The sequence below is a fragment of the Mus musculus genome, chromosome 6 (genome assembly GCF_000001635.26).
Source record: "Mus musculus strain C57BL/6J chromosome 6, GRCm38.p6 C57BL/6J".
NCBI classification, from domain to species: Eukaryota; Metazoa; Chordata; class Mammalia; order Rodentia; family Muridae; genus Mus; species Mus musculus.
The window spans coordinates 95,357,040-95,368,847 of record NC_000072.6 but is presented as its reverse complement, the minus strand read 5'-3'; positions in this window follow the sequence as shown (position 1 = coordinate 95,368,847).

Below are 11,808 nucleotides of genomic sequence, written 5' to 3'. Positions count from 1 at the left end.
ATTCTCGCCCATGTTCATTGCTGCTCCTTTCAAAACAGTCAGGAAATGGACACAACCTAGATGTCCACCAACATGTGAATGGATACCGAACATGTGGTTCATACATACAATGGAATATTACTCAACTGCAAACAAAAACGCAATAATGAAATCTGCAGGTAAATATGTAGACTTGCAAAGGTTATACTGAGTGAAGTAATGCAGACTCAGAAACACAAATGTCACATGCTGTCACTTATGTTGATCATAGCTTTGAATTGGGGTGTGTGGTGTGTGTGTGTGTGTGTGTGTGTGTGTGTGTGTGTGTGTAAGCTGGAGCAGAAAAGCCTTTCTTAAATATGTCTTCATTCTGAGTGAGTTTATGTCGCTGAACCATATACTGGCAAAGTAGAATCACTGTGGTGCAAGATGTTGGTGTGAGATTTGAAAGTCTGGGTCCACATCCTGGCCCCACAGTTTCCCAGATACGGGGCCAGTGATGACTCTCAGAACATTTCTGAATTGTAGTTTTTCTTCTATGTCATGGAAGAGACTATTAACAAATTCCCATCCTTCAGCCCCAACCACGTTGTCATAAGTGAAACTGGAAAGATAAGGAAGGCTTGGTGTAGTTGATAGTCACTATAGGAAGTACTGTCCTGGGCCCAAATTGTCATTGCTGTCATTTTCCCGAAAGAAAAGAAGCTGTGAGAACTGAAAAATGGGTCATCTAATTGTTGTATCAATATTGTCACATTCACAAGCTCTCGAATTAACCAGGAATCAAACCTCTGGGTGTGCCTCTGAGGGAGTTTCTAGGTTGATTAACAGAGGTGAGAAAAGCCACACTAAATTTGTGTGGCACCATTCTGGGGACTGGGGACCCAGATCAGAGCTACAAGGTGAAAGTGAGCAGAGCATTGGTCTTCCTCTCTGGCCACTTCCTGATTGTGGACACAGCCCAGTTACCTCACACCCCTGCCGCCATGCTACCTTGTATCTCCTTGATCTGTAACCAGAATATAAAACAAACTAACAATAGCAAAGAGCTTCTTCTCCTAAGTTGATTTTGTGCGCCGTCCATCACAGCAAGGAAATAAATAACCAAGACACCTTGCTTCAACCAACTTTACTCACCTGAAGTCAGAATCATTTTGTCCCTAGAAGATAGGGGGAAACTCTCCTCTGTAGTCTTTTCTCTAGTAGGTATCGAGGAACTCTCTGTTCAAGAAAGTGAAGGGTTTTCAACTTGCCTGATGTAGGTGGTGTTTAAGTCATAGTTGTGGACACGTTGACCACATCTCAGATTCTAGGCTAGTGTAGTGAGCCACACCCGAGCCACTGCTCTGTGTGCCTAGGAACTGGGATGGGGTAGGAGTTCTGCCATGTAACTCTCTCTCCTTGAATAAGCATGAGCTCCATAGCAAGAAGGAGGCATTGCCTGGATCCCAGCACACAGTCCTGACACGAAGAGGGGACCGTGGGTTTCCACAACCAGGACTGTCAACACAAAGAGCCCCTCATTATGGAGTCCTATTTGAATCTTGGGATTTACAAATCCTTGCCCTTTCTCTCCCACTGCTAACATGTAAGCAGTTTGAAGACCGGCATGTGACCTGATCACTAGCAATGAAAGCACGTGGCAGCTGCAGACAGAAACCTTGACATGGAGTTAGAAAGCAGGTTCGGATCTCATCTGCAAAAGTCACCAGCTTTGCCTCAGGCAGGAGGCTCCTAGGGCTTAGCATTACTACTTCTCTACCTTTGATTAATGGAAGTTACTAGAGCCTTCAGCAGGATGGTTTGCATTAACTTAAACTTAACTAGTAGTTACACTGTGTTCTGGGCCCTGTGAGCCCGGTGCTTTGCATGTATTCCCTACTGGGGGTCATGGTCACCATGGAAACCCTTGCTTGTTTTCTATTCTTTTCTATCTAAACCCACTTCCTGGGAAGATGTCTAACAACCATTTCTCTCTCTCCCTCTCTCTCTCTTTCTCTCTCCCTTTCTCTCTCCCTCTCTTCCTCTCCCTCTCCCTCTCTCTCTCCCTCTCTCTCTCTCTCTCTCACTTGCACGTGCACTCTTTCTTTCTTTCTTTCTTTCTTTCTTTCTTTCTTTCTTTCTTACTTACTTACTTAAGGTAAGGTCTTATATAGCCTAGGCTGGCTGCAATGTCACTATGAAGCTGAAGATGACCTTAAAATTTTGTTCCTCCTGCCCTTACAGAGTGTTAGGGTTACAGGCATGCACTGAGGGACCAGATCTTGGGTTCCAATTCCATCTTAGAGACCCTGGTCTAAAGTTGAACTCTCTGTCACCAGTTTCCAGGTTACAAGTCTGCCCCTGGCTCTTCACTTCCTAACAACCACCAATCAGGAAGAAAGTAGAAGTTAAGTTCATAGTTTGGCTCCTATCATCAGCCAATCATTTTGAAGGACAACAAAATTCCATAATAGGCCTCCAATCAGATATGTGCCAAGCTAGAAAACCCCCTTGTTTATTTGCTTACCTCTATAAATGCTTGCTTGAAACTGGGCTAGGGCTTCACCTTTCTGTCCTGCTGTGTCAGGGTCAAGAGTGAGCTTGAATAAAAAGACCCTAGTGTGATTACATCAGAATCAGCTCCTTGGTGTCATTGGGGGCTCTCAAACAGGCACAGCAGCACCAGTACGCCTAGTTTACACCTAGGGCTTCATAAATGATAGGCAAAGGCTCTCTCAACTGATCTACATCCCCAGCAACTTTTATGTCCTCAGCCTCTCCCCCATACTTCAGATACTCTTGTGCAACCACCCTCCTCAGCACCTGAATCTGGCCAGTCATCTGGGCATGCTCTATGCTGAGCCTTTGATATGTCTCCCCAATATGTCCTGTCTTAAGTTATTTTGTACTCAGCGTATGTGGACTCTGCTGAGTGGCTCGAGTCAGAAGGGTTGGAGCCCCATCCCTGTCTCCATCAGCTTAGAGTGACCGATAGATAACTGTGGTAAAGTTCTGGCCACCCACCTCTGAGGTGTTTTCATGTGGCCATTGGCAGCTGTCTGCAGTACATGCCAACACCATCTCTCTCCGGGATAACTGTAGAAGCCTCCTAACTGGGCCCCCTGCCTCTGGCTACTGTTGAATCGTCTCAACATACAGCCAGAGCAGGGGGAAGACTGTTGGATGATGTGTCTCTCTCTGGTAGATGTTTCTCCTATGAAGTCTGTGATCTACTGGATCACGTGGCTCTGCTAAGTGTATCTCCTATGAATCTCACCCTCCTTGACTGCTCCAGCCTTCTTTCATTTCTGGCTCTGTCCTCTGCCTCACCAGATGCAGAACTTCCAGCTTGCTGTTTTCTCTGCATGAAATTTCAGTTCCCAGGTACCCTCAGGGCTCACACCTCACTTCCTGCTGTCTGAGTTTAAACATTTTTAGTGCGGAGTTATGAAGGCCATGCTCCAACACCAGGAGAAGAGTGGGTCACAGTAGGGCTGTTAGACTGAGGAGATGTCAAGAAGCAGAGGGTAGCTAGACATACTTTATTCCTCTGTACACAGGCCACTAGGCAGGCAGCTACTGCCTTAGGTTCTCAGGTCCATGTCAGTACACATGAGCGGCACACAGACAGGTGCACACACAGAGCACATAGGGTACACCAAGTTAGGCACACAGGCCTATAGACAAACACACATACAGGCATGCTGATAAAGGTGTGTTATTTAAGGTCCTGTCCAAACAGTTCTCCTGAGCTCTGAGAAAAATGGCAGACTCTCGTCCCCAGCAGGGCTTCCTCTTCTATGCCTGATCAGGGGAGCCTGATCCCCATGTCATCTACCTGAGGAAGGCCACATAGTCCTTGGTGAAATTACAGGTTCAGCTTTCTCCTCCCCCAGCCCCACCCAAACCCCCATAAGAACCTGCCCAGCAGGTACCTGGAATTCCTGGAATACCTCTCCATGCAAATGAGGCATTCACAGTATATTATCCTCCAGCCAATGACTTACACTCACCCTGACAACCCCTTCCCACTCTCCAAGGTTCCTATACAGCACTTGGTCATCCCACATAAGGTAGATGTGCACAAGCCGTCTAAGGGAGCTGTACCGTTAAATCCTGGGAGAAGGCCTTCTCTTTGACCCAGAATTCACTGCCTGGGGGATCCTGAAGACTCCACCCAATCCTTGATGTCTGGAAACCCCAAGATGAGGAAGCAGAACTCTAAAACCAAACAAACGGTCAGGTAAAAGTTCCTATCGTTGACCTTCAGGCTGTGCTTATACACAATCACACAACAGTTGCACTCTGCTACAATACACTATTAGTATATTGCACTGCTGTTTACTCTGGGATTACCCAGAGGCCCGAGTCAGTCGATTTGTCCTACCTCATAGCCCTATCCTCATGTCAGGTATCAAACATATTTTAGCCGACTCATACTAGCTATCCATGTTAACACCATGGTGCTTAAGCATAAACTGGCTCATACAACCCCCTGTTTCTAATGGGCTCTTGCCTGATCTTTCCAATACCAAGACCAATACCAATACTTGGAGCTGATAAGAGGGATCAGTCACTCAAATGCTTGACAAGTGAGTTTGAGCCTCAGTGTCCAAAGATCCATCCCATAACCAGCCTCCAAATGCTGACACCATTACATACATTAGCAAGATTTTGCTGAAAGGACCCTGATATAGCTGTCTCTTGTGAGGCTATGCTGGGGCCTAGCAAACACAGACGTGGATGCTCACAGTCGGCTATTGGATGGATCACAGGGCCCCCAATGGAGGAGCTAGAGAAAGTACCCAAGGAACTAAAGGGATCTGCAACCCTATAGGTGAAACAACAATATGAACTAACCAGTACCCCCACACCCCCAGCGTGTCTCTAGCTGCATATGTGTCAGAAGATGGCCTAGTCAGCCATCAGTGGAAAGAGAGGCCCATTGGTCGTGCAAACTTTATATGCCTCAGTACAGGGGAACACCAGGGCCAAGAATTGGGAGTGGGTGAGTAGGGGTAGGGGGTAGGGTATGGGGGACTTTTGGGATAGCACTGGAAATGTAAATGAAGAAAATAGCTAATTAAAAAAAAGCCAGGTTCAAGGGTGTGTTTATAATCTTGGTGCTGGGGATGGGGAATGGAGACAGGAGGGCCTTGACACTGGCTAGTCAACCAATCTAGTCCATCAATAAACTCCAGGTCAGTAAGAGACTAACATCTCAAAAATGAAGGTGGACAGTGGCTGAGGAAGGTACCTAATGTTGGCCTTTGGCACATAGACACAGACACACACACACATGTATATACTCACATACAAACACACACATGCATACACTATATACATATAAAATAGAATAAGATAAAATAACAACACACAGAGACACACATACACCACACACACACACACACACACACACACACACACACACACACCTCTGCTCCCCTTCTTGACTTTTCTCTCTCTTCAGCACAGATCATATCATTGTCTAAGCTATCACATGTCTTACTTACCCATCATCCCCTACAGGAAATCTCCAAGAGACCATGAGTCTGTTTTATTCACACTCCGTTGTCACTAGGTGCAGAACAGTACCAGACACTTAGTAGGTGCTCTAGAAAAGACTTGAGGGATCAATGAATAAAGGAACGGTAGCCTCAAAGACATAGAGAAATTGCCCTCACTTCAAGAGGTCAAAGCAGGCAGGCTTACTGACAGTCTGAGGTTAATATCTTGTGAGATGGAGAAAGGGTCTCACACTCTGCCTCTGAGCCATTTATTTCTGAAAATCCATGAAGTGCTGTTTTTGCCACCAAAAAAAAAAAAAAAAAAAAAAAATTACAACAAGTTTCTCAGAACTCTCAGTGAGGTGTCCCAGCTCATGAAGCCAGAGCAGGAGCTGACACGGCTAACTCCTGGAGTTCTGAGGATAACCCAAATTCATAGCCCTTGACACCGCCTGTCAGACTCCACTGCCTGCGTGGCTAAATTTGTATGATCTTAGCATAATTAGCCCAGTTTGTGTCATTCCACAGCTGCTAAGTATGCAGTGGCTGTGGCGTGTTATGGCTCCTCTTGGAAGCAGATGACATATCATGAAATATTTATTTAAAAAAATCCCACAAGTGCAGGCTTTCTTAATTATTACCACTGACTGCTTCCCTCCGGATGTCCCAGAGAGCAGAGCCGAGCACTGCAGGACAGCTTCCCTTCGGGTCTTTTTTCTTCTCAGAGCATTTGGGTATGCTTTATGACTTCCTTCAAAAGCTCCACTGAAGCTAGGCTGGCTGCTCACCTGTTTGTTTAACCCTCTATGCAGTACCTCATGTTTGAGCATCTATATCTCATAGGCTGTTCCAGATGAATAATGGTGCCCCAAAAGCTATAGCTTCATAAAACCATTATTGCTCATTATCTCTCCTGGCTAGAATTAGCAGGAAACTATACACTGGGGTTTTCCCCCTGGTTTGTGTGGTGATATGAAAAAGTAATTTGTTTCCCTGGGACTCCCAGAGTGTATCCTTGGGAGTAGGCAAAGTGGTTTGGGGGCACAGGTTAATAGTTTCATGTCATTGCAAAAGAGGACCTGATTGTTGATGAAGAAAGTTGCCAGTTAGTTCTGGAGTGGACAAGTCAGTTGGGAATGAACTGTGTTGTGGCTCTTTGTAGCCTGGAAGCTCTTGGGAAGGAAATAGACCTAGCTGATGGCACTTCACACTTGATCAATCGATGACTCCTTTCTGTCTTTCTCAGTTTCTTTCCTCCCTGTCCTATTGTCCTACTCCCTGCTCTTGGGTGAACACAAGAAACCCCTGTAATGAAATGCCACAGTAACAGAGCCCAGGGTACTGCAAATGCAGCAATCACTCCAGAAGAAGATGGAAAGTCTAGACCCTGTGAAGTCCATCAAAGGGTTAGCAAGGTAGCCATGTTGCAAATGGAATATAACAACCCCTTGGCTTTCTCTAGATTGCTGAGCCTGGGTCTTCAGAGACACCAGGATGTGCTATAGTTTTTCTTCCTTGCACCTGATCCCTTTATTGTAGAACTGTATCAAGGAGCATACTGGGTTTTCCTAGGAACACAAAGAAACCCAGATGTTCTTTAACCTGGGAAAGCTTGTCAGCAGGAGAATTGTAACCCTTGCCTTTCAAAGCCCTCGTCCCCTTTAAGTTGACCTTCAGTTCCAAATCCCACCAAGAGAACTGAGGGCAGCAGAGGTTTAAATAAAAAATTGGCTAATTACAACTCAACTTCATAACACCTAAGATTTTAAAGTATATTTGCTCTTTTGTAAATTTTTGATTATTTCTTTCATCTTTGAGATTATAAGAAAATGACATCATTTCTGCTTCCCTTTCTTCCTCTGATAATTTATCCAAATCCTCTACTTTATCCCTGAGTCCTACTCTTCTGTCTTCTGCTTGATTCATGTTCCTTGTAAGGTGGTTCTTTGAATTCTCAAGTTGGTTTTTTTTTTTTGGTTTTTGTTTTAGTTCTATCTTCACTTCAGCTTGAGTTCTCTTCAGTGTTTCTACCTCATTATTAAATTCAACATCAAGCTCTAGATTGTCTTTGTCATTTCCATCAGTCTATTGTTTGTGTTTGTTGGACATCACTAGGTGTTAATGTCCTTTGGATTCTTTGATGACATTTATAGTTGTTCTTTTAAATTCTCTGTCCTGGATTCCTTCAGGTAATTCGCACTGGCAGGCATTTCTATGAGACTGGTAGGTTTAGAAAGAGGATACTGGCTTGATCTCATACTGCTGTTCATTTTGCCATGAGATCTGAGCACCTGGACTTCTGTTCCATGTCTCCTGGACAGAGAGGTTAGGGCAGAAGAGAGGATGTTCAAGTAGGTTGGAAATGGCTTTGGACAGATGAAGTCAGGTGGACAGAGAAGACTGGGCTAATGTCTAGAATGTCCCTCCAGATTCAATCCTGGAGTCTGGGGCAGGTGAGCAAGAATGTAGTCCCATAGAATGGGGGAAAGATGTAAAACCACAAATGTGAGTTTTTGCTTCTGGGCCAAGTGGGAGAACAGATGTCGCTCATCGTGAAAGGAAGGAGGTACTGGGCATGCAGTTTCACAGCTGTCAGCAGGCAGTTGTGGAAGGTAGAGAGGAGTGGAGATTTCCATTTCCTGCCCTGGGATTCTTTGGGGCTCTTGATGGGTTTGAATGAAGAGGTGGGGGCAGGAGTTCCCCTAGAAGTCAATTCTTCACATTAAACTGGGAATCATCTCCGTGACAGGACTACTGTGGTATTGGTACTCAAAATCCCTGATATGAGAAATGTAGCTGAAAGTGAAATCACTGATAGACCCTAGTGGCTCCTGCCTGCAATCCCAGGATTTGGGAGATAGAGACAGGAGGGTCAGAAGTTCCAAGGTCATCCTTGGCTACATACCAAGTTTGATGCACAAAACTCTCTCTAAAAATAAACCAATAAAATAAAACAGAGCTCTAATGTCTGAAGTCACTTGGGTCAGTGTTCAAACCCTCCCCTACCACATAGACCCAGTGGGATGGGAACAAATGACTCATAGCTCTGTCCCCAGTCAAATGAGGTAATGCAGTTCCAAGCTTCCTCTACTAAAACACCAAGTCCTCAGCAGCATTTTAAATACAAAACCTGATGTTGTAGATTCAGTTCCCAGTCATATGGCTTCCGAGAGTTTGGCATGCGGGCAAAATCAGGGCTTTGCAAAAGTTTCCGAAACAGAATAATAAGGGGAGCTGCTTAAAATAGAGGTCCGCCAGAGAATCCGGGGCACAAGACTCTCTACTTAAGACAATTAAGGTTTCTCTGCCTTTGTTGAGGAAACTGGGGCATCTCCCTCCACTTCTGTTTGGCATAGTTCGAACATCACGGAAGAAAATAAGCTGTAAAAGAATCAAGCAAAACTTTGCTGACATCGTAAATCTTTTTAAAGCACCCAACTTGGGTTGGACTTCAGCTCCTGTTTAGAGCTGTTTAAAGTGGAATTGGAAACTGAGGCACTTGTCAACTTTCCCCTGATTTTAGTCTACAGAATGCTCAGGGGGTTATTTTTGCTTTTTCTGGAAACTTGGATATGGCTTAGATTTTTCTTTTTTCTTTTCTCTTGCTCTCTTTGTTATGAAAAGGGAAGAATTTTAACAGGGTTCACCTGCCACTGGATCTTAACTTACTGTTAATTCCCCCAACCTGTAGGGTTGTACTTGACTCTAGAGTGTTAGGCATAGGTTCTAAGGACAGTAATTGGGATGCTGGAAATCTGCAGTATCCATCCTATAACTCCTCCACTTGTTTGTTTATCCCTGCCTCTACTCCTTAGGCATCCCCTGTGTACTCAGCTGCCAAGGGTGGTGGTTGTCTTTTTGTTTTGTTTTGTTTTCTCCACCAGAAATTTCCACTTATTTTCTCTTAATTTGCATAACAGCCCTTAGAGTCTTGCTTTACCATTTCTAGCTCTGGGAAAATACAAACCCCCAATCTTAACTCTTACCCTATGTAAGAGTCTCTGGCCATTCTGTTGGCAGAATTTCCTGATTGCAAATCCTTTTCCTATAATATCAGGGCTCCATGGTGTGCTCGCCTCACTAGCCCTTTGGTTAGTTTTTTGACCCCATAACGCAGGAAGTAATACTTTTCAAGAGGGACTGTACAAAACGGACCCGAAATAAGTAATAATTGCCTCATAATTTTTCTTTTGTCTTTGAAAATAAAAAACACTTCAGGAAATTTGAGTTTGAAGGAAAACTGAGCAGAAATGCCCTGCCTACCTCTTTCCACTCAGTCTCTCTTCTCTCCCTGACTGCTGCACTGGAGGCTGGTGAGCCGGACTCACACCACACTACTAACTTGTGTCCTTCTTTTACATTAAGGTTCAGTGCTGTGCAGTTCTTTGGATTCATGAATCTACAATTAAAGCATAATGTAGAATATTTCCATCCTAAAAATACTCCTTCTTCATCTTGTCATTCCTGCCTCCACTCCTTTAAAAACCTGGTGACTTCTGATACCTCCACTGCCTCTAGTCTTGTTATTAGCAGTCATTCAGAGCAATCTGACAGGATGGAGACTTGATGGGGAGGAGAGTGGATGGGGACAGATGAGCAGTTCAAGTATAAAGGCAGTCTGCTGATAAGTCCCCTCTTCTTCAGAGAAGGCCACTCCTTACCTTTTCTGCCCTTCCACTGCTTAGACAGAGTCTGCTCCCACTACAGAGGGTCACCTGCTTCATCCAAAGTCTACTGACAGCACATGATTCATCTAAACACTGCCTCTGTAAATATCTAGAATATTGATTGTCTGTGCTTCATGCCTATTCAAGTTAACTCATAAGATTAATCATTATACTTAATACCATGAATGAACACTCTACATCTTTTGGGGGGCTTCATAGCTCACTTCTTTTCTCTTTTGTCAAAGAATATTGTTGCATTATATGGACCTACCATGATCTCCATTCACTGGCTGAAGGGCATTCCTGTTCTTTTCAAATTTGACAATTGAATGTTGAACAGGGAAGCAGTCTATAAACATCCAAGCTAGGTTTTGTTCTGCCACGAGTTTTGAAGTCCTGTGGGCAGATACATAGGGTTGTGAGTGCTGGGATATTTGCTTAGAGTTTTGAGAAATGTCATTCTATGTGCTTCTGACGTCCTGCATCCCTATGGGCAATGGCTAGATTTCCCTAATATGCCCATTATCCATAGGAAATGATGTCACGTCTGATTTTTATTCTCTCATTTATTCATTCACTATTTGTATATAATATTTAGTGAGGGGATCTATTTAGCTCTTTCACCCATCTTTAAATTCAGTTCTTTGATTTCCTACTGAGGTTTATGAGTTATATATGAAGTTATATATGAAGTTATTTATGAGTTATGTATATGAACATGAGAAGTATCGGATATATATGACACAGATGTTTTCTCCAAATTTGTGACCTCCCTTTTATCCCCATGACCTATTTCTTTTCAATTAAGGTTTGTTCCAAATTATTGAGTTATTCTAGTCAATCATGGTAACATGTGCCTGTTATTGTAGCTGTTCAAAAAACAAAGGCTGAAGGGCCACACTTCTCAAGGCTAGCCTGGGCTGCAGAATGCATTCCAAGCCAGGCCTAGCAACTTAGTGAGACAGTATCTCAAAATATGATGGAAAAACAGAGCTAAGGATATAGCTCTGTGATAAGATCCTTGCCTCTGAGGCCCAAGTTTCAATTCTCAGAACTGCAATAAAAATAAAATTCTCTTATTTTACCAAATGTTTACAGTTCAAATACTTTAGAAACTGGTAACAAAAGCACTTACCATCCACTCTCCCTTGAATAGTTTGCATAGAGAAGTGGCCCTTTCTACCCACAAAAAGGACAGCTCAGGTGTCCAGCACTGTGATGTGTAAAAAGCCAGCATTTCCTGTCCCAAGGCAAGGAAGGAAAGACTTTAGGATAGAATGTGGGGTGCAGGAAGCTGACCCCTCTACTGTACTGGTACCTTAAATCTGGCTTAAGTAGAGGGCAGGGAAAATACTCCGAATATGCGGTCACAGGCAAGCAAGATGACTTTTGAATGTTACTAAAACAGTTTCAATAACCCCAGCTGGGTGCCTCGTTGTAGAGCTGTGACAGGAAGCACTACAGGAACTTGCTTCTCTGCCAGGCAAGCGTTGACAATGCATGGCACCAAGCAAAGAAAATAGGAAGGTTTTTTTTTTTTTTCCTTTCTTTCCTTAAACCTCAGTGAACCGAGTCCATGAAATCAGGTCTGTTCCCTGTAATAATGACAGCCCACATTGCTATACAGATTTCTCATATTAAAAAAATGCCTTTATAGCTTTTCCCCACTCCAT